The sequence below is a fragment of the Sapajus apella genome, unplaced genomic scaffold (genome assembly GCF_009761245.1).
Source record: "Sapajus apella isolate SASKATOON/1434 unplaced genomic scaffold, GSC_monkey_1.0 scaffold6, whole genome shotgun sequence".
Classification (NCBI taxonomy): Eukaryota; Metazoa; Chordata; class Mammalia; order Primates; family Cebidae; genus Sapajus; species Sapajus apella.
In genome coordinates, this window is record NW_022436946.1 from 25,972,213 (window position 1) to 25,996,038 (window position 23,826).

Genomic DNA, 23,826 nt, shown 5'->3' on the forward strand with positions numbered 1-23,826 from the left:
TTTCCCCCAACTGACCCCAGTGTGTAGTGCTCCCCTCTCTGTGTCCATGTGCTCTCATTGTTCAACACCCGCCTATGAGTGAGAACATGCGGTGTTTGATCTTCAGCTCTTCTGTCAGTTTGCTGAAAACTCAGATTTTTTAATGATTATTATTTTAAATTTCAACATCTCTGAAATCAAGAGGTCTCTTATCAGCTATTTCCTTACAAAGATTATGAAGACAAATGCACGGGAAAGTCATTACAAACTTGCAATTACCTGTTCTTGGACATAGCTAACCAAACTCTTTCTCCTGACTAAGCTATGGGCAGTGTTGCTACAACACATGTTAATTGCCACTTAAAACATCTTCTCATCACTGAAACATAAATATATTGTTTACATGGATACATAGCAACAAAAGACAGGGCATAAATTTGGTCCTAGTAAAATAGTCTTCATTGGAGGAATGACAATTACTGATTTTCACACGAATCAACAAAATGTTCTATGAAACATGAGAAAGATAACCACTAACATATGTAACTGTATTATATTTTTTTCTGATATTTGTACAAAGGATTTCCTGATATCCCACTCAGTGAAGATGAAGGAAGGAAAGACTTGCCCAAACTCTCAGAATAGATTTAAAAATGTCTCAAAGTAATGAAGGCATGAGGAGACAGATTCATGCATTGGACCTGGGCAGCGGCGGAGGTCAGGGGGGATATCATTAATGAAACTATCATAATTTATTGGAAGTCTTTTTTATTTCCTAGTGATATATAAATAATGGTACAACTTAAAATTAATGTCATATTAGTTTCAGGGTAACTTAGTTATGGACGAGCAATGAATTAAAACAGATGGAAAACCAGGGTTCTAGTCCCAGATCTTTACACAAATAATCTGGAAAATCATTAGTTAGTCTGTTAACTTATGTGAGCCCCAATTTCCTCACCTGTAAAATAAAGATAGTGTGCTAGATTATTGCTAAAGCATTCTAGTTTTATGATATTATGATAAGTCTATTATCGCTTTCAAACGTTGGATATAAAAGAACTTCACATTTTAAAAATGATACATTATATACTTTTGTTACATTTTGATACTTTCAATAAAGTTATCAGAAAAAATATATATAGGAAAAGTTGGTTCACTAAAATTCCTATTCATTTGAAACTCTAAAAAGCATAAAATCAATATAATTAGCATTTTTTTCCTATGAATTTGCATTCAAGCTTTTGAAAGTGAAACATAACAGCAACCACGCTAAAAGTGGAAAGGAACAAGTAGTAAATAAAACACTGGATAAAGGCAGATTTGGTCAAATATTACATCTTCAGAACTATTTAGAAATTGCCACTGTTCACAGGAGATTAGATGCAATAGAAGGCCTCTAGCTTTACTAGCATTAATAAAAGATCGACCTAGTTTGATTGCAACTTTAGTTTAAAAAAGTACTTGTCTTTGAGTCATTTGAAAATTTGTTATAAATGTATAGTGAATGTTGTAGTGAATATGTATTAAAAATTTTCAGTTTGCTAGAATGTTTATTTAACCTGAATAATACATCATCCAATAAATTTGAATGATGTTTATAAATAAGATGTTATTGTAGTATAGTTTGATGGACAACTTTATCATCAGATAAAAATGTTCCATAGTAACCCACCAAATGGCATATATGAAATTTCACTATAAAACTTCATATAACACAGAGAGATATTACAGGACATGATAAAAGTCTTATTAAAGGAATATGGTAATGAAGATATTTTAGACAAAGATAAGCTTTTTATCTTGCACTTAGAAAGTGGTACTAACAGGCTGGGCACAGTGGCTCATGCCTGTAATCCCAGCACTTTGGGAGGCTGAGGTAGGCAGACTGCTTGAGCCAGAGAGTTCAAGACCAGCTTGGGCAACACGGTGAAACCCTGTCTCTACCAAAACTACAAAAAATTAGCTAGAAGTGGTGGCATATGTTTGTAGTCCCAGCTACTCAGGAGACTAATGTGGGAGAATTACCTGAGCCCAGGAAGTGGAGACGGAAAAGAAAGGAAAGAAGGAAAGGAAAGGAAAGAAGGAAAGGAAAGGAAAGAAGGAAAGAAAAGGAAAGGAGAGGATAGGGGAGGGGAGGGGAGGGGAGGGGAAGAAAGAAAGAGAGAGAGAGAGAGAGAGAAAGAAAGAGAGAGAGAGAGAGAGAAAGAAAAGAAGGAAGGAAGGTAGGTGCTAATGAAGATGGATAATTTTACTAGGATATAATTTACCAAAGTCACTGAAGAATTATGCAAAGGCCAAACAAATTTTAAAATAGTAACCTGGAAACATGAGATCAAGGAAAATTTTACAAATATCTATTTCTTTCTCATAATGAGTTTTTAATTCCAGTATTTTTCACCTTAACATAGAATATTAAAGGAAAATCACAACTGCATGTATCAAGAATTTTTTTAAAAATTATATTGTTTGAAAAAGCACAAAGCAATTCAAAAGTTTATCTTAATATGGTACCTGTATATATGACATACACATTAAACTAACACTGTTTCATTAAAATACATATTTTATGTTGAGTCAAAGATCAATAGTACTTTTCAGCTTTTTGTATCACAGCATACATGAATGCAATCTAGGACTAATGAGATTCCTGTCTTAGTTACACTATTTAGAAGATTTTATTGGTAAAACTGGCTAACTTCCATCCCCACTGGTAGTGTTTCCAAGATATTCTATTTTTTTAATCTGAGCCAGAAATATATACATTATGCAAGCTCATCAGTAGGCTTGTCAGTCCTTTCATCATTTTACCCATAAGCTATCACAGTCCCTAGTGTTCATTAGGTATATTAGAACTAGGCCTCTGTAGGTCTCTCACATTTCTGTACATATTGAGAGCAGAAATACTAACTATGCTTTTGTTATGAACTCTTTTCAATTATGTTTTTATAGTAAACAGGCTGGGAATATAAATTTAGTGTCTCCCATGGAAACAGATGGTAGAGGCAGCTTTGTTTACAGTCCAATTAATAAAGACAGTGGTTCTCTTCAGAGGAAAGTTCAAGCAGATTTGTTTGTCATCCCTTACAAAACATTCAGGTGTCCGAAACTTAGGATTCTTTAGCTGTGATGCAAACCCACTAATTGCACAATATCCATTGAGGCCCCTCTACGTCATCCCCAAAGCACTTGGACGGAGAAGGGAGTTTATTTTGTTTGCTGTGCTGTTTATCTCTGATCCAGGAGGACCATGTCTTCTGCCAGCATCTGTCATGAAACTGTGGAAGGCTAAATAAATTGTTAGCCTGAAAGTAGGGTAAAATTTCAGACTCTTCACATTCTTGACAAAATCCAACATTTTTTGCAAAACAAATGGATACATTTTCTCAGCAATTTTCCATTTTCCAGTTTTTCTCAATATTATAGGATAGTAATTACCCTCTTCAGTGTGAATTATTCACATATAAATAAATAGTGATTAATTTCATGACTACAGTACTGATTTCTGAAAAATACAATACTGGTCATTTGAGCCCAGAGGAATAAGATATGTAAGACACAGCTCAAAAAAAAGCTCAAACCAAGCTGCCCCCACCGACTCATTCTGTCCTTCTCATTCCCAGCCCAGCTAGTTAGGCTTCTATCAAGTGAGGGAAATAAATATTTGGATGAAAATTTTAGATGGAGACTTGCTAATCAACAACTAAGGTAAGCCATTTAGCATGCTATTTTTGAAATGTCAAAACAATATGTATCAGATTCATGGACATGTTCATTGAGTGAAAATCCTATTAACTATTTAATTACAGACTCTCTCAAACACCTTCTTCTACCATATTATAACACTGTTGGAGAAAAACATCCAGTGTTGCAATTTAAGTGTACTTTTGCATTGTAAGAAATCATTAAAGCAATAGTGAGCTGAACATTGCCAAAGTCTGAGAGGGTAACCTGGGAAACAACCATTAGGTAAATCTATTGTCTTATGATTATGATAGTGGCCAAGATCTGTGCACAAAGCAGGAAGATGATAGACATCTGATCTGTTTGAAGATAATAAGAACACAAAGATGACCTGACATTATAATCTAATAACCGGTTGAGATTTTTATAAGCTTCCATTATAGTGTGAATCTGAAAACAAGTTATCAACATTCAGATCCTAAATTAGGCACACTTAATTGATCATTTCTTGTTTTCTTTAGAAAAAAATTGCATACAATAGACTGGAAAAGTTTTGTACAGTTCAACGGTCAAAACATGAGCTGATAATTTTCAAGTCCAAGGTTTTCATCCTATTGATAGTGTAACTAAATCAGGGTTTATTAACCAAGTTAAACACAATTAGGCAAATAATATTACTATATTTTGGTTATATCATTTGCATATTTCCAAAATCAACTATAAGAAGATAATTAGGTCTACCTTATGAATTCTATCTTGAAAACTTACTGTACTCCTGACAGCTTATAGTTGGCAATACAGACTTCAAGAGGACTCTAGCCAATTGCTATGGAGAAAAAAAGGGGGCTAAGTTTGGAAAAGAGAGAAATAAATGGTAATGAGAGTTGACAGAGTTAACTTTCTCTTGCTCTATCTGGTAGATAGTAACACCCAGGGTCATTCCTATCTACTTGCATATAGAAAAGGCTTTGCTAACATTTGATGTTGAATACTATAAAGCATATGCTAAAATGGAGGAATCTAGATATTCTTCATCATTTAATATCCAGCATTACTTCAGGTAACTAAATAAAATTCCTTCTCTCTTATTTTTGTGAAAATTTAAGACTGAAAAGCATTTTCACCAACAGCAAAACAACAACAACAAAAGAAAATTTAGATTCACAGTTCTTCCCCCATGCTCCAATTTCTGCTGCAAAAAATAAAAGCAACAATTAGGAAACAGCAAATATGGCAGAGGTTTCATGATAGACATCAGCTGCATCGTTTCACATTAGCTGTTCAAACAGCCATCAGAGGATAATGACTTTCACTCACTATCAATCAATAAATGATTCCATTGTAGTTTCCCATAATTCATTGCTGTTACTACCAGTAATCATGTCTCCTTCTTTGTTTCTTGAAATTAAATTTGAACAAAGCAGTATGACTAATTACCAGCTGATCTTCAATAGCTCCCACCAATAATCTGCTACTTTGGACATTACACTATATTAGTAATGGATTAAGGCTCTGTATATTTTTAAGTCATGGTGAATTGCTAAGTAATTGCATTCATATTATTCACTCTACCATCAGTGAAGAGCATTATGCTGCCTAGATGAAGCTAGATTAAAATCAATTAAAAAGATGAGTTGGTTTTGTTTATCATGTATTTTTATAATTTATCTGACAGCTGTTTCCTGAATACCACTGAAGAATGCATATGAAGCAGATATAACCCTTCTGAATAAATTGATGCTTCTTTAAATCTATTTTTGGAATGTATTATGCCCAAACAGGGTTTTTAAATTAATTCTGCAATCATAAGATTCAAGATGGCACTAACAACTTTCTGATCTTCCAAATTTTGTGCCAATGTTTAATTAGGATTAATTGCATGGCTGGAAATGGTGTTTCAACAAGAATATTAGGTAGGTCATACTTTTTGGATAACATTTAATATGAAAATAGTCATGAAACTATTAATGTCAACAATGTAGATACTGTAGTAGTTGAACCACCTATATCACAGTAGATGTAGGAATTTTTATTTCAAAGCAAAATAAAGTGAAACTTTTTTTAGCCTTTTTTATTTCATTATTTTTAGACAGTGCCAATTTCTGATGCATAAATGTGTGTAAACACAAAAAATTCCATCCTCACTGGCCACTCATTTCCACTATCAAATTCATCTAGTCCATGTAAGGTGATTTCCTATAGTCATATCTATTCCCAAACACGAGTCTACGTAGTGGGTTCACTAAATGCTTTACTCCCCTAATAAAGTTATCTTTCACAAGGTCATTTTTGTACCTGGCATGTCATTTGATAAGTTATGTCCTTCAATATTTAAATTACATGCCACCCTCCTAGATTTCCAGACCATAAATCTCAGGCTATACTTCTACAGAGATATAGATTACACTGTATTGTTTTTATTTCCCTAAAATTTGTCTAACAACCCATTAAAACAAAACTTTATTTTACACAATTAGGACCATACTAAGAAAATTAGTATCAGCCTCCTTATTTAAAGTCTTCATGTCTCAGGGTAAAGATGAAATTGCACCTAACTAAAGATAAATTTAAGCTATGCCTTCTCAATTCTCTAAAATTTCCAATTAATTTTATCATGGAAACTCTTGTGTTAGATGAGTTATAATAACAGTCTGTTGTTCATAATATAGGAATGAACAAAAGTCCCCACTTTTGTTCATTCCTATATTCAAACCATAAAATATGACCACACACAAGAGAACTGGGTGATGTTTCAAAGTTTCCCATGCAATAAATTTTCACTTTCTTTGCAGAAAAATGACTGATATGTAGAGGCATCCAGAAGGGAAATGTCTGCCGTAAATTTACTTCTGACCCATAAAAAAACATTGTTTCATTTTTGTGGCAGTGACAGGAATTTTAGAATAATAATATCATTCTATGTTGAAATGAGGGGGAAACAAACAAAAAGCAAAGGAAATGCTTGGTATATTGAGTCACTTATTCTGGAATTTATGAAATATTTCAAAAACATCAAGAAATGTTAAATTGGATCCTGCCATTGATGCTCTAAAACATAGTGAAGTGTTTCTAAAACCTCAAATATAAATATTTAATTAAAAATAACCCAAAGAGAAAAAAATGAAATCACTAAAACAACAACAAATAAAAACAGTGCTACTTCACTGGCTGCTTTCTAAAACACTTAGTACGAAAATATGGCCAAGAAAGGGACAGGAGCATAAAACAAAGAATAAACAAATAAAATTAGAAGCTAGTGGTTCTTCTACGGAGATTATACTTCAAAGTGAACTGAGTTATTTAAAATACTAAGGACAATAATATCAACACAAAAGACAACTTTTAGAAGAAGACAATCAAGGATGCAATAGACTCAAGACATGGGTCAGAGAATGATGGAATGACAGCGCATGTGAAATCGAAAGTGTAACCTCTCAACTGCTATTTATTCCTTCCATCTTCTCAAAGAAAATCTCAAATTAACTCAAATGCAAAAGGAAAGATTGTAAATATATCCTATCCTTTACTTAAGGGGACTATTGTAAATATTTTTAATCTATTTTTGCTGATCCTAACCAGTCTGAGGTAGCCATCTGCTGAGGAACTGATTAAGATTTGTTTTAGGTATATTGCAAAGACAAAAGCTGAAGAAATGGTCAGCTTCTGACTTGAAAATATGATTAGGTAACAAGCCAAAAGCTTTTAAAGCCAATCTCTAGAGAAACTATTCTCCAAATTTCTTCATTGCCTCCTTTTGCATGTCTAAAAATTAACCTTGAAAACACCGGCTCAGGGGTTAACCAGATTGCAGGAAAATATCCCTTTCTACCACTAATGTTTGTCTGAAGTCACAAAAGGAGGAAACTGATCTGGAGACAGTAAGAAAACCTTGCCCATTTTTCTTTTATTTTTCTTTCTTTCCTTTCTTTCTTTCTTTTTTTTTTTTTTTAAGACAGAGTCTCGCTCTGTCACCAGGCTAGAGTGCAGGGGCACAACATTAGCTCACTGTAACCTCTGCCTTCCAGGTTCAAGTAATTCTCCTGCCTCAGCCTCCAAAGTAGCTGGGACTAGAGGCATGCACCATCACGCCCAGCTAATTTTTTTTTTTTTTTGTATTTTTAGTAGAGACGGGGTTTCACCATGTTGGCCAAGATGGTCTTGATTTCCTGACCTCATGATCTGCCTGCCTCAGCCTCCCAAAGTGCTGGGATTACAGGCATGAGCCACAGACCTGGCTTGTTTTTTCATCATGTAAGATTTATTGGAAGGTATATGAAAAAGGGTGAAAGAACATATGTTCTGATTTCTAATTTGGGGGATTTGTGTACAAAGGGCCTCTTTCCTATACATGCAACCTAGCACTGTGAGAGGGACCACTGGATTGAGGGCTCCAGGTCAACAGGTAAGCCCACCCTCACTAAGCACGTGGAGCAGCAGGGTCAGAGAGAAATCCCTGGCTGACACTCCCGAGCTCTGCTCAGTTCTATTAAAGTGTGAATTCCAAGCTGACTGTCCCCAGCCCAGGACACATACTGATGGGATCAGGTGACCCCACAGAGGCTAGGGCTATACCCTGTGTGTGTGTGTGTTCAACAGGCGTATGCTGAACAAGCGCCTGCTTAAGACCAGAAGACCCCACTTTCAGTGTTGTAAAAACACATAAGCCACAATCCCCACCTCTCCTAGACCAGGACATTCCTGAGGGAGAGAAGCAAGGGAAGAGCTATCTGAGAGCCTGTCATTCAGAAGGGGCTGCTTGCATCATCAGATAGACTAAACTTTAGATCCCATTTGACCTGTAGGTAGTCTTTTTTCTTCCATTTAGCAGTGGGTGAGGTGGGTGAAGAATATATCTTCAATAAATAAAGGGACTAGTTTTCTGAACAAATCCAAGTTGGCTTGTGAGGTAAATTATCAATCCTAGGTTAAAATAAATAGCATCCCATGGAACTGAAATAACTGTTATCATGAATTATAAAGAGAAATGAAAATAGAAGGAAGATGGGGTTATGGAGAAAGAGAGAAGGGAGAAAGGAGATAAGGTGAGCAAAAAAAGAAAAGGAAAGAAAACGAGGTGAATAAAGATGAAGAAAAGAGAGAAGGAAGAAAGGAAGGAAGGAAATCTGTGCTCACAAGACAACAGGATGAGTTAATTCAGTGGCTCAAGTGTGAGCCTCTGAGTCTTAAACCTGTATTAAAATTTCACCCTTACAACTCGGTAGTCATGGTTCTCGGCCAAAGCCAATTTATCTGTCTAAGCTTCAGTTTAGCAACATTATATGCAAAACAAGACCGATACCTATCATACAGATACAGATTTATTCATATGGTCTAAAATCCTTTAAAGAGCCAACAAAGAGACAGAAGTCTACACAATAAGTGATTTGACCCACCTCTGTGCATATCCGTCTTTACAGGACCTGAAAACCTCACAGAAGGCTTAATCTGAATGATTTTCACATGAAACCAGAAAAAGGTCTCCAGTTTGCGGCTGAAGTTATGAAGGCAGCTGAGAGAAGACAGAAGCAGGGAGTCTAACGGGAAGCCCTAGGTCTCAGAAGGAAGCCTGGAGAGAACCTGGTCCTTTCAGGCCATGGAACAGAAGGTGAATCTAAGTTAAAAGCCACTCAGATATAGGACAGAGGCCCAGCTAACACCAAAGACTGTGATTTACTTTGGTAAATTGATTTCAATAGATGAATGATGACAGTGATGATGATGATGACTTCCTAATAAAGGCTGGAAATTAATAGATTAAATAAACTATACAGACCTGGCACTCGTTAATTTAAGGGAGCCATTTAAGTTTCTAATTATATCTTGTGGACAAAGCAGGGGATTTAGATAGAAGGAAATTGAAAAAAACAAAACCCACTCCCAGAGTCAGGAATCTATATCTGGACATTTTGCACCCAAACAATGTTGATTAATGAATCAATCTGAAGCCAGAGGAAAAGTGGTGTAACATTGAACTCTGAAGTTTACTCTGCTACTTGTGTATTTTCATCCATAATTTGTAAGAAAGACGTCAAAAGCACCATTGTCAAACTGCAGAAAATCCTAAACCAGGATGAGGAGCAAATTAGATATACAGAATGAGATAATCAGAAGTACAATTTTTTTTTTTTTAATGAGCCAGGACATATCTGATGTGATAGCAGCTCATGTGGAAAAAGTAAAGTAAAATCAAAGAATTTGAGTGAGCACAAGCTCAAGGTGATACGGCTGTGAAGGAAGCTTGTGTCATTAAGCCTGTATCAGTATCCGCCAGTGGCCTTCCAACTCGCTGGATCCAATCATCATAATTCATCCTGCAATGATGATATCATATCTGGATTATTATTCTTAGTTCTCATTCTTGTGCTGTAAGTGACATTTGTATGATTAGAGGACATCTATGAGCAGTAAGAAGTCTTCAAAAATCCTTAATGAAAGTGAGGATATCTTGTTTGTTAGGGATGAAACCTCAATGGGACATGTACTTTCTGCACATACAGCTAGTGCTCGACTTACGACCACGGTCAGGACCGCGGACCAGTTGTAACACGATTTGGTTGTAAGTTGAGTAGGCTATATGTACAGTTGAAATGGTGCACGCGGAGATGGTAGTGCTGCCGGAAGCTGGTCCGCACTGTCGTACCCCAAGCTGGGCAACGTTTGCACTGCCAGACACAGAGCAGTTGTGGCTAGTGATTGTGGTTGTAAAGTTGAATGGTCATAAGTTGCATAGGTCGTAAGTCGATCAATATCTGTATGTGAAAGCTCTTCATAAAATACATTTATTCTTTGTGTAGCTACAGTGCAGACCCAGCCCAGGTAGACATGTTACAGAAACCCATCCGGTTCAGTGTAGTACAGCCAGAGGCAATGAAAGGAAGAGGGTAAGTTAAAGCCAGCCATAACTCAGGCATTAATTCATTCATAATTCAAGAATCAACAGGTATTTTTGAGTGCCCTCTCTATGCCAGACATTGCTTGGTAGTAAGCTGGAGATGATATTCAAGATATTGAACAACTGTTTGGCATAAGCATCAACCATTCATAACAGATACCTAATTAATCAGAAAGTATGCCAGCCTCAAAGGGCAGTATGGCCATCCTAGTGCATACTGCAGCACAGCCCAGTGTTACCAGTCCAAGAAGCAAAAATCCATGTGTGATTACAGCACACAAAGACACCTGCTGTCTTTGAAGCATGAATAAAGATTCACAGCAGCCCAGAAAAACAGACAGAAAGACTTAATAATCAAAAAGCTTTTGAGAGGATGCTTGATGAATAGTGTGGTGAACCAGCAGGTGAAGGAAATATTACAGGCAAAGTTATAAAGCTTCAACAGTGTTCAGTGTGTCTAGGGAGCCATAAGTATGTCAAAATTGCTGTATCATCATGAAGGCGGGATAAGTAGTAGGCAAACAGAGGCCAGATCATGAAGGGTTATGAGTACTACTGTGCAAAGCAGTATGTAGGATGCTTTGCTTCTGGCTACGGGGATCACTGAAGAACTAAGAGCAAGAAAATTATTCAATAGGAAGTTCACTCTAATGGCACTGAGAAATGCAGACAAATACAGCTACTGCAATTGTTTAGGACTGGCTTAAATTAGAGAAGTGGTAGAGGAAGAGGAAAAAAAATATTCATATCAAGGACAACAGGAGGTGGCCAGTTAGCACCTACTGACTAAAGTAGAATTACACATAGATTTCTTGCTTGGGAAATCGGGTCATTCACTGAGACGAGAAGTGTGGGGTTGCAGGTACACTTGGAGACTCTTGAAAAGAAAAATTACAACTTTTGAATTTCAGTGTTTAACAGTATATGAAAAAAGTATCTAAGTTATGTAGGGAACTTGAGAGCAAGATGTGATCTTCGGACTCATTACATCTGAAACTGCCCTAAAGAAGGAAATTGGAGAAGAAAATGAGGGAGCTCAGAACTGACTTAGGAAAACTAATATTTACACAGTGGATTGAGAAAAGAAGCTTACACACACACACACACACACACACACACACACACACACACACTAAAGCCATATCTCTCTAAATGAGCAATCTTGGGCAAGTCACTTTCCCTTAATGAATTTCCTCAACTTATAACTTGGGAACACAGCTCACAGGGAAATAAATAATCATGAATGGTCGTGCTCTCAAATATTAGTTCTCTTCTTTCTTTTGTGTATATTTTGAGTCTGAGTCTTTGACTAGCTAACATAGACTAGCTAAGACTATCTCATTCATATATTGACTTGAACATGTCTTACTAAAATAATTAAAATTAAACAGATTGGTGATATAAAGGGAGGGCAAAAATTCAGGAATAAGATAAATTTGGATTCCAAATTCAAATCTAGAAAATATCCTTATCTGAACATGTTTTCTCAGTTGTAAAATGAAGTTAACTGTACCTATCTCACAGGAATCTGTTGCTTAAGGGAAGTAATATAAGTAGCGCATCTCTCTCAGCATCTGCAACACAGCAAGCATTCAGTAAGTCTCAGTTCTTTCTTCATTTCAACTCTTTACTTCTCAAGTGCACTGTACCAGACATAATACAACATTTCCTTAATGACTCAGGGTTATCATTATGAACATCAGTTAATGTTACGTGTCTAAGATGCAGATGCAGCTGCAAATGTAATAGAACATCAGGCGAAATGAACCACTCATGTAACACACAGTTGACTTGCCTAATTTTGTCATGTGCATGATACTGAATCCGCAGCAGCTTGAGATGATTTACCAGGCACACAAAAAAAATTGTGAACAGCTGCCTTTCTAAGATTTGGTATCATATAAGGGAGACGAACGAATGTTATAGTGATTCATCAACCTCTCAGGTCCAACGTTTATTTGTTCTCTTACGGCGAACATAACTTTCTTATGTGTCTGGTCTTGTCTTTTATAAATGAAGTCTGGAATCTGTGTTGTACCACACTGTATTCTATAATGCAGCTCTGTTCACTGAATTTGCATCCACAGTCTGACAATACTTTTGAACTTCTATTTGCACTAGGGCTGTCAAAGGATCTCTTCTAGCTAACGCCCAAACCTACTTACAGTCTGCATTTCATGTTCCTGTGACCCTACCCTGACCCTAGGTGAGTGGACCAAGAAGAAGTACTAGATGGATGGACAGCGGATTCATAGCTCAGGATGTACCTTATGGGTAGACCTGAGAGAATGAGCTAAGCCAGTTGGATTCTTTGTTTTCAAAAGGCACAAAGGGAAACAACAGAAACCGTGCCAGTCAGTAGTAACCTGGTAGTGAAATAATGTCATGTCTAATCCAAAGTTTGGAGGGACCCAAAAAGATATGGAAAGGAGGAGGATGAAGTCAGCTGGCAGTAAACAAACAATGAAATCTATTGGCAAAGAGAAGCACAAGCAGAGCTTCTGCTGCTGATGATGATGATGATAATGATGTGTGTGTGTGTGTGTGTGTGTGGGGGAGAGAGAGAGAGAGAGAGAGAGATACCTGAGGGAAGACAGAAGAAAAGGAAGGAGAGTGTAAGAAGGAGGGGGCAGCAGAACAGTAGGATAGAAGGGCAGGAAATGGGAAAAAAGGAGGGTGTCAGGGAGGAGAAGGAACTGGGGCTAGAAAAACCCATCAATCCCTATAGATGCCTTGCGCCTATAGTGCTCTATAGATACCCTTCCGGTCTGTGTATTTCTTTAAAATATATCTTTTTCTTGAGATAACTTGAGAGGAGCTTTTCTTTCAATCAATTTAGCCTGACTGATACATTATAATTGTATCAAAACACAGCCAAGTTCCTCTAGTGTAGAGTGCTGAGCTGCTACGGTTGCCATGGCTTTTGATTGACCTTCAAGGCTGAGTTAAGGGACTCTCCTTCTCTACTTCCTGCCCCTTCCCCACATTCACATACTCACTGCACAGACATGAGTTTCCTTTAGAGAATCACAGGATATAAATAGCTAATGATCCAGGGTTCTTGGTTTTATTTCCTGGAAAGTCCCCCATGAGCTGTCCCTTTCCCTCATTCTCTTTCTCCATGACTGCTGTTCTTCCTTGCCCACTCTTCCTTTTTTCCCTCTACTTTACTTTTTCTGGTAGCTTCTGCCTCATCTTCTTCCTTGAATGCTTCTCAGGTTTCACAGATCCTTTAAAAACATCGACAGATAATCAATGCCCCAACCAATACACCCTCTCTAACCTTCACAATCTATGCTCTTCTCTGTCATTTGTTTCTTGTTTTTCTGTCAACATAATGGTTTCTAGATTTTGTTCAGTTATTCTTGAGTCCTGAGTAATTCCAAAAGCCTGTAAGGATTCAGAAGGCTAGGATCTGAACAGCTGAAACTTCCAACAATGACAGCAATCAAACAGTAGCATGCACTGACCCACAGTGAGCAGCTTATGCCTGGCCCTGCAAGCTTTGCAGTCACCAGGCATGAACAGGACAGTTCGGGGCTCAAGAGAGACCCCAGGACTGTCAATTTTTGAGATGTCTGAAACATAAAAAACTGAAAAATGCCAAACAGAGGTTTAAAATATAAATAAATGTTCTATGTCTACATTTAAACATATTAACACTTAATTTAAAAACAACAGGACACACACTTGTAGTACCCAAACAAAATTATAAAATTTTGAAGAAATTTGAGTTTAAAATTTTAGAGTAAATGAACCTAAATTCTTCTCTAAATCTTCTCTAAATCCATCAGTTAATCTGTAGGACTAAGGAACCTTCTGTAGAGAGAAGGTCAAATGTCTAAATTTAAGATACTGGGCCTTCTGTGAACTGAGGCCCTGGCTAAATAATTCCCCTCCCTCTGGAATAACTCCTGCCAGAACTCTTACAGTAATCCTACAGGTATGAGAGCCAAGGGTTGGGTGTGATCTTACCACATTATACATTTGTATGTTTAAGGTTTCATGGCTGCCTTTTATTTGAATATTTAAATGAATTCTAATTAAAAAGGACAAATAACTGAGCTCTGAGCTTTGCCCTATCACAGTACAGACATAGGACACTGGACAGGTCACTTACAAGCTGCAGGTATCAATTGTCTCAATTGCCTAATCCTTTAAAATGAGTGGATCCACAAGACCAGAGAGTTGTTATCTTTTAGAGCTTTAAAATTCTGTATTAGGCTAGGTGTGGTGGCTCATGACTGTAATCCCACCACTATAGGAGGGTGAGGATGGAGGATTGCTTGAGGCCATAAGTTCTAGACCAGCCTGGGCAATACAGTAAGACCCCATCTCTACAAAAGATTTTTTTTTAATTAGGCAGGCACAGTGGTAAGAACCTGAAGTCCTAGCTACTTGGGAAGTTGAGGCAGGAGGATAATTTGAGTCCAGCAGTTCAAGGCTACAATGAACTAGGATCACACCACTGTACTCCAACCTAGGTGACAGGGTGAGGCCTTGCATATATATATGTGTGTGTGTGTGTGTGTGTGTGTGTGTATGTGTGTGTGTGTGTGTGTGTGTATATATACATACACATATATATTTTACATTCCTTTGAGTTTTCAATGTAAGAAAAAAGAAGTATGAACTGACAGAAGTTCGTGAAGCAAGTTGTCATCCTATATTAATGAGCTTCAGTGAAAGAGCAGTAAGAGCTAGAAAATTTTATATGCCAGCTATTTAAAAACAGAGGCAAGAATGTCCTATATCCAACAGAAAGGTTTAAAATTCATTGAGTTATTTTCTATTTAGCATCACAAAATTTCAGTTTATTTTGCCTTCTGATTATTGCCCAACTTTATTTCACACACACACAAAAAACTAGACGATCGCGCTCAATCAATATCAAGGCAAGAAATTTGAGGTAAGTGGCATCTGGAACCCTCTCACCCTTAGGACAGTGCTAAACAAAAATACAGATTGGGGTGGAGAGGCCCATTAGCCAGACTTACTAGCATTTGCACATGCTAGTCTGTATGGCCCCTTCTCACAAACTACAAATTTAACTGTTAGATGAAAATCTACATTTGTTTCCATCCCCACTCCATAAGTATAAAAAAAAGAGTATGTTCCTTCCTCCCCAAGGAAGGAGGAGCAGCTAATCTAATTGCAGAAAACCTGACAGTCATCAATAGTTTTTGGTTCTGTGTTCCCACCCAAATCTCATCTTGAATTATAACAATCCCCATGTGTCAAAGATGGGACCACATGAGCATAATTGGATCATGGATGTGGTTTTCCCCATGCTGTTCTCATGATAGTGAGTGAGTCTCATGAGATCTGATGCTTTTATAGACATCTGACATTTACCCTGCTTGCACTCATTCTCTCTCCTGCAGCCCTGTGAAAAGGCTCCTTCCACCATGAGGCCTCCCGGCCATGCAGAACTGGGTCAATTAAACCTCTTTTCTTTACAAATTACCCAGTCTTGTGTATTTCTTCATGGAAGCATGAGAATGGACTAATACAATCATTGAATCACAATTTGCTAGTAGGTGATCCAGATTCATGTGTTAAAGGGGCATTGCTCATGTGTGGCTGGAACCAAGTATGTAATGCTGCTTGCCTGCCTGTGTTCAGGTGTAATGGAGCCCTCACTTTCTTTTATTCTTACGCACACTTGGGGAGGATCTCCCCATTCTCTCTTTCTCTGAGAAAATAAAAAGCACCATTTGTCTCTCTTCCAGGTTCTCTGAGACTGGATGGGCAAAGTTGATTAAATTTGTCCTGAAAAACTGACCTCATCCACAGATCTGCTTCAAAGGAGGTAAAGCATAACTGGGTTTTAGGTATGAACCTCACTCTTTCATGTAGTTTATCAGAGCCCTGCTTCGTGGAGTAAGTGCTTGACAACCAACAATAAGGCTATTTTCATCTCTATTTTAGTCTATTCTTCATTTTCTTTCACAAAAACTAAAGCAAGAAGTCAAAATTTGGCATTATACGCCAACCTTTAAGTTACTGGTTTGTTGGCTAGAAAATTTGAGAATAAATACTAATACTAGAAACACGCAGAATGATGTAGCTCAGTTTGCCCTCTGCGTATTTCTGAAGCTTATTATTGTGGTTACATTTTGTTTTGAAACAATGGCTGCAGCTAGTTGGTTTGACAGAACTTTACACAGCTTAAAAGACCAAGTTTCCTGTAGGGAATGAACACCAATGTTTGGGCACTGGTCTTTGGAAGTTAGCACTAAATATTGATAAACAACATTTAACCCACACTCCAAATTCAGTTCTACTTTACCTTGGCATACAGAAGTAGGAAAAAAAAAGGAGTGAAGACACTAATTTCTTGATTTTTGTATCTCACTTACAAGCTCTTGATATTACCAATACATGATCTCCAGTTGGCTCTACATTGCTTTTTGTGTACAGTAAAATATACATAAGATATATCATTTTAACCATTTATACGTTTATGCTTTAATAGCAATAAGTACATTCACAGTGTTGTATCACCAAACCCAATATTTCCTGAACTTTTTCATGATCTCCAGCAGAAACTCTGTACCCATGAAACAATTCTCAATTTGCCCCACCCCGCAGTCTTGGTAACCTCCATTCTATTTTCGGTCCTTCTATTAATTTGCCTATTCTAGTGACTCTATAAAGTGAAATCATACATTTGTCCTTTTGTGTCTGAATTTTTTTACTTGGCAAATGTTTTCAAGGTTCATCCATGTTGTAGCATGTAAGAAAATTTCATTCCTTTTAGGATTAAATGGCATCCCATTGTATGCATACACCACATTTCGTTTGTCCATCCATCATCTGTTGACGGCCACTGGGGCTGTTCCCAAATTTTAACTATTGTGACTAGCTATTTTAGCTGCTATGAACATTGGTATACAGGTATTTGTTTGAGTCCCCGTTTTCAATTCTTATAAGTATATATCTAGAAGGGGAATTGCTGGATCACATGGTAATTCTGTTTAACTGTTTGAGAAACTGCCAAACTGTTTTCCGTAGTAACTGTCCCTTTCATATTCCCATTAGCAATGCATGAGTGTTCCAATTTCTCCCCATACTAGCCCACACTTGATACTTTCTGGGTTTGTTGCGGTTTTCTTTTGTTTTGAATAACAGCCATCCTAATGGCTACAAAATGATTTTTACTGTTTTTTATATAAGGCCTTGGATTGAAATAAACACTGAAGGCTGTTACCCAATATGCATTTCTTCTTTCCTTTTTTCTAAAGAACTCCATTTCATTTTGTTATCAATTGCATTCCCAGCTCTAGGTGGTGATGCTACTTAGTCAGTGAACTGGCTCATAGTATTCCCTATTAGCGATTTTCGTCCAGGATAGAGTCAATCAGACAAAAGGAAAGGTGTTTAAGGACTTAAAAGATGTCCTTTTTCCTTTCCATTTCATCCCCCCCTACTATAAATAGAGAACGTGCTGTCCTAGTTTTTTGCTGGAGTCTTCTTATAACTGAAAGAGGAAGGAACCTGAGGACAAGACTGAAACTCTAAAGATGACAGGGAAGAGAAATGTGAAAAAATCAGAATCTTTGATGATATAATGAACACAAAATCATCCAACTACCAAGTCTACTCCACCGATGGATGTCTTTTTACATGAGGTAATAAATGGCTCTATTTTTTTAAGCCAGCGTGAAATGACAAAAGGATCCCAATTCATCTTCTGTGACCATCTTTATGGTTTACAAATGAGTAAAAAGTTAAAAACCACGACCAAAATTAAGAGAAAATTAAAATATTATAACATTGATTCAATGTCCTGAGTTTATTTCTAAATTCAAGGAAGAAACAGAAACTGTTTTAAAACAGGTGAAAACATGAAATTGAGAAGGTTTGGATTTTATGCTCCCTAACTTCTAATACATCCTGAATTTCTTGAGTAGATATAAGCTTACTCAAAACTCAGTGACTCAATCAGTGCTTTATTTAACCATGTTCTCCTTTGTGAACTATTACTTCAATGAAAAGCCTGAAATAAACCTTTTCTTTGAGTGTCTTTTATACGAGGTAAGTTGGACATTCATTTAAAATGTAGGGTGATACTATTTCCCCACTGGCCCAAAATGCTTGTTTTCCTCTGTTTCCTTGCATTCTCTGAATCGTGTATTCACATGGAGTCAGCCTGTCATGTCACCAGTAGCAAATGAGTTGCACAATCGATTCTTCCTTCCTTTTCTCTAAGAAACCTAAGTTTTGGCAGAGCAAGAGGTTCACTGTCAGCAGAATGAACCCAGTTGTCATTTCAGGTCATTTCGGGTAGAAAAGGTCAAAATTATAATGGCCTCCTTGTAACCATTCTCAGTGACTTAAGCAGGACATCTCACTTAGAATATGCCATTCAGATCAACCAGCTCCACATATGTCAAGTCACAATGCCCCCTAGGAAGCACTTAGTCTAACTAATAATATGATGAAATGCACTATTATGGGCTGCAATGGAAGCACGAAAACCTTAGATATAAATGACTCTTCTAAAATGTCTTGGTTTGGATTTATGATACACAGGTCAAGCATCACTTTCAAGGCACTCAGAAAGCATTAAAATAGAGAAAATAATATGTCTTCTGGGTCCTATCCTTTCAATGCCATTCAGTAGATTGTTCTTTAAGGCCAGGTCTACACTTGAAAGTGCATGATACAGCTCACCCTGCTATAGCTGCTGCTTCACTCTTCTCTTGGTTTTAAAAGCAGCCAGAGCTGAAAATAGCTCAAGAATGAAGCCTGCATGACTGTGCAGTTGCCATTTCAAACATACACAGAAAATGTTAAGCCTCAGGCTATTTTTCTCAAGTATGGACAGTCCCTAGGAGAGATAGTTAAAACTTACCCCTAAAATATTCTCTGCAAATGGAGGTCATTGGAAAGGAATAAACATATAGGGATCATCTGACCTCTGACTAGGTAGAAATGTTGTCCTAAAACCAAAGAAAACGAAGACCAGTTGTTTTTTAAAAAATTTGAACAAAGGAATATATTATTAGATAAATTTAAGATATTCTATAGGAATTTTAATAGTGATTTGATATTGTTTGTGGCATAACAATATTCAGGGATTATTGTGGGGACAGACAAAAGACCAAAAATGCAATATTAACAGAGGCTGATTTATAGGAAACAAAACTTAAGCATTACTAAGTTTTAGACATAGCTCAGTATTTTCTCTCTTATGGTCCCTCTGTACATTGTCTGAGACTTAAAATGTTATCTTTGTTATCTAAAAGTGCATTTTTAAAACCATCAATTCAAAAAAGGCCCAATTCAAAAGTACTCTAAGGAATAGAAAAGTGAAGGATGTGTTTGAAAATGTAAGGGCTGAAAATATTAAGCAAAGATATCACATATGACCTCCATGAATCTTTAGAACTCATATGATGTGGCGCCTATGTTTCCTTTATACTAAATTAGTTATTAAAGCACACTTTGGCTGCAATATTAAAAGTAACATTATATACATAAGGGATAACATGTCTTCTTTATCTAGATTGTTTTTCCTCTAGATGTTTATATTTATAAACATTTCTAGAGCATTCACTTTATCCCAGGCACTATTTCATACACTTTACAAATATTAGGTCATTTAATCTTCACAATTACCAATGTGAGTAGTATTCTCATCATCACTGTACAAACGAACTGATGAATAGTAAAGTTAAGTAAATTGCCCAAAGTCATACAGCTAGTAAGGAATAGGACCAGAACGTGAACCAAGAAAATGTGGCTCCCCGGTCCATAGTCTTAATCACCATGCTACTAAAAGAATTCATCTGCAGCCTCTCAAAGCAGAAGGAAATGATAGATAATAGGGCAACAGAACAAAAGTCTAATTCTAATTTTGTCACTAACTACATCTGACCTTAGGCAATTTCCGTAAATTTTCTGGACTTCTGATGTCTCATTAGGAAAATGGAAGATCTTTAGTAAGATCTCATCTTCCTCTAAAATTCTGCAATTTAGAGCTTTTGACCTTCAGTGTATTTACAGTGGTTGAGAGCATGAGCAACAGGGTAACAAAAAAGTAGGCATGCAAGAAATGAAGGTACCAAGAATTGAAGGTACATAGAAAAGGACACAGCACAACCTGCTTTAGATTTAATGCCCTTTAATTGATACAGTTTGTCACCAATTATCCCTGATTTTTCCATCTGGTTTTATTGTTGAAAATGGCTGCACTATGTAAAGATAAGTATGCTAAAACAGTGTTACTGTAAAAAACTATATGAGTAACACAATAAAGCGAAACCTGGAAAATGTAAGCCTATTAACCATGAAGAACAATAGCATGTTGTATCTGAGTGGATAATCTATTTCCACTAGATGTCACAAATACAGACTCATCATTACAAGCAGCTTCGAGGCAAAGTACTGAACTGCCAATTCGTCTTCTAAGTGCCCACTAGGGACATAAAATAGTTAAAGTTATTAGTTAATGAATTTCTGTGTAATGACTGCTTGAGAGAAATCTAAAGATGATCCACCAACTACAAAGTAATCTAATCAGCTTGGTTGTTCATCAAAACTCTATCAAACAAATTTGTATTCTGACTTACATAATACATAGATTTTAATATATGGGCTCACTTTCAGACAGATATTTGCAGTAAATCAATAAGATCTGCATTCCAATACATTGCCTCGACGAAGCAAGAGGATTCATTTTAATGATCCCCCACTGTGCCATTATTAAGTTGCACTGACTAAGTATTTTTTGGCAATATTTTTTTCTCCAAAAACACATCTAAACAACTGCAAAGCAGTTCGTCAATACAGTCAATTGAGGAATAACTGCAGTTGAGGCAACTGAAAAAATGTTTATACTGTTCTGAAAGAACTGACCAACTGATTGATTTTTTTATTAAATTAATTTGCTACTTTTGTGAACAGTTCCACAAAAATTAACTTTATATGCTTCCCCTTTCCAGTCAACATGTTCTACATAGAAGAGTAGTCATATATTGGCTTGAGTTTAGTTTTCACTTCTTTGTTTAATCAGCAATTGTCATTAGTTCACTATAATTACCTTCTTTAGGAAATTCATAGTACCAGAGGAAAACACAGGCTTGATAGCATTCTATATTTTCCTTCTAAGTTTTTTCCCTATGTAAACATATATTTTTACAGGACTTAGATACTAAGGTATACATATTTCGTGTCCGTGTTTATTTAACACTACGTACTGGGTATACTTCTTTAATATTCTTCATAATACCATTTTAATGCCTACAAAATATTCCATCATGTGGAAGTAATATAATACTCTACGAATATATACTTATAAAGAAATTATCATGTGTATTTCGACATTTTGATTTACAGAAGTTTTCTAAAATAAAAAGCTTTATCAAAAAGTATGAAAACGTTAAATACTTTTAGCAACTGCTGCCAAATTATCAAATCAAAATGTTGTGTGTACATTTACTTTCACCAGCAGACCAATATGCTCCTCGTTATCGTTAAAGTGCATGCTTTTTTCCTAATTTCATAGGTAAAAATAATTTAATCTGCCTGTGTTTTAATATGAGTGAATTTTAAGTTTTTCATCTGTTTATTAACCATACATACTGCCTCTTTTTAAAATGCATTTTTCTAGTTGGGGGAACTCTTATTGTTGTTTTTACCACTGCTCTATCTCACCTGGATTTTTCATTCCTAATTGGCTACTGTCACTAAGGCAATGTAAAGAAAGAGTCACGTAAAGTTTTTTACCTTTCCTAATGTACCATTTTTAATTGTATTTCTTATATGTGTGTGCAAAATGGAAAATCCATACCAAATAAGAGGCAATGGTGAACTAAAGATGACCTCTGATTGGCCGGCTACTTTAGTCTAGAAAATCAATACGTGGATAATATTATATAGCTCAAAAATCTCTTTCTTGTACTTCCTTAGACTGGCAGCTGTTCTTGCATCACAAAAAAACACATTTGTCTCAAATTTAAAATTTAGAGTCATTCCCACTGCTCTTAAAACTCCATTATGCACGATCATGTGCCTATCACATTAATTATTTATGCTGAAATATTTTCAAGCTAAATATTAACTATTTCCAATATAAAAATTTCTCAGGAAACAAAAACATGCAAAATCTGATCAATGACAAAAATTCCTACCTAAACACCTTTCTTCCTTTTTCAATACCAATGCATTAGACATGACTGTAATATAGTTGTTGTAGAGAACTATCAGAATAACTGATAAGAGATAAAGATCAAAACTGTAGGGTGCCAGTGTCTTACAGCTGCTAATCAGAAGCAGATTTTATACAAAGCCATCCCATAATCCTATCAGGGGCCAACTGTCCTTGCAGCCTAATTAAAAAGTGAAATCACACTGGAACCATTTGACATTGTTCAGAAAGAAGGCAAAGGCATCCAGAATACAGGACTTGGGGATAAATATGTATACAAAAAAATGTTAATACATTGCTATATGATTAAATATATTAAAAGGCCCAAAATCAAGTAAAGTGTTTTAAAAGTTTTATTTGTGAGTACATTATTACTTCCTTCATCACTTAAAACTGGACCAAACCTTGTGAATTTAGTAGGTTAAAACTGCCTCCTAAAAGTGTACCTGAGATAATGAGAATTCTAATAGGCATATAGAACAGTGATAATCAACAGAATGAGCTACATTTACTATAATCAATTAACTACAAATATACACACTGTTAAAATGACTGAAATGATCAAGGTAAATCAAGACATTGTTGCACAGCTGAAATAGTAATCTAATGTACAGTAGGGTACCATTTTTATTTTGTCACAGGCTTGGTCATCAGTGTGTTGAATGAAGTCTTATCTAATATCATGACCAGTGGACATGCAGTGTTTGTAATGCCTGTAATGAAATATTTTACTGTGTGTAAACTGTTAACCTAAAAAGTATCTAAACAAGTTATCGGAAAAACAAAATTGTAGGAATCACAACCAATTTTTGTCACTACCTTATCATTGCTAATTTTCTCTTAAGCCAGATTATTAGAAGATTAATTGAACTAACCAATGGTGTTAGGGATAATTAAAAGTATAAGGGATTACTTCAAGAAACACTCACACACACGCGTGCACACAAGAGAGAGACAGCTTAGGAAAATCTTTCCATTACTATCTACTTCAGTCTTTCCAATTACTACTTTATTCCTATGTTTGTTTCCTTAAAAGGAATGAAAATGTGTGTGTATTAGTCCATTCTCACACTTCTCTAAAGAGATACACAGGGTAAAGAAAATAGAGTACATA

General features: G+C 36.2%; 1 protein-coding gene and 1 long non-coding RNA gene across 11 annotated transcripts in view; both read right to left on the reverse strand.

The window, feature by feature from the left end:
• NKAIN2 (sodium/potassium transporting ATPase interacting 2) overlaps window positions 1-23,826 on the reverse strand; it is a 1,033,472-nt gene that overhangs the window by 927,760 nt on the left and 81,886 nt on the right. The window lies entirely within an intron of this gene.
• Window positions 11,251-23,657, reverse strand: LOC116548920. The gene is made up of 3 exons (XR_004267628.1): window positions 23,646-23,657; window positions 16,023-16,027; window positions 11,251-11,643 (listed from the first exon to the last, which is right to left on the reverse strand). It is a non-coding gene; the product is annotated as an uncharacterized LOC116548920 (long non-coding RNA).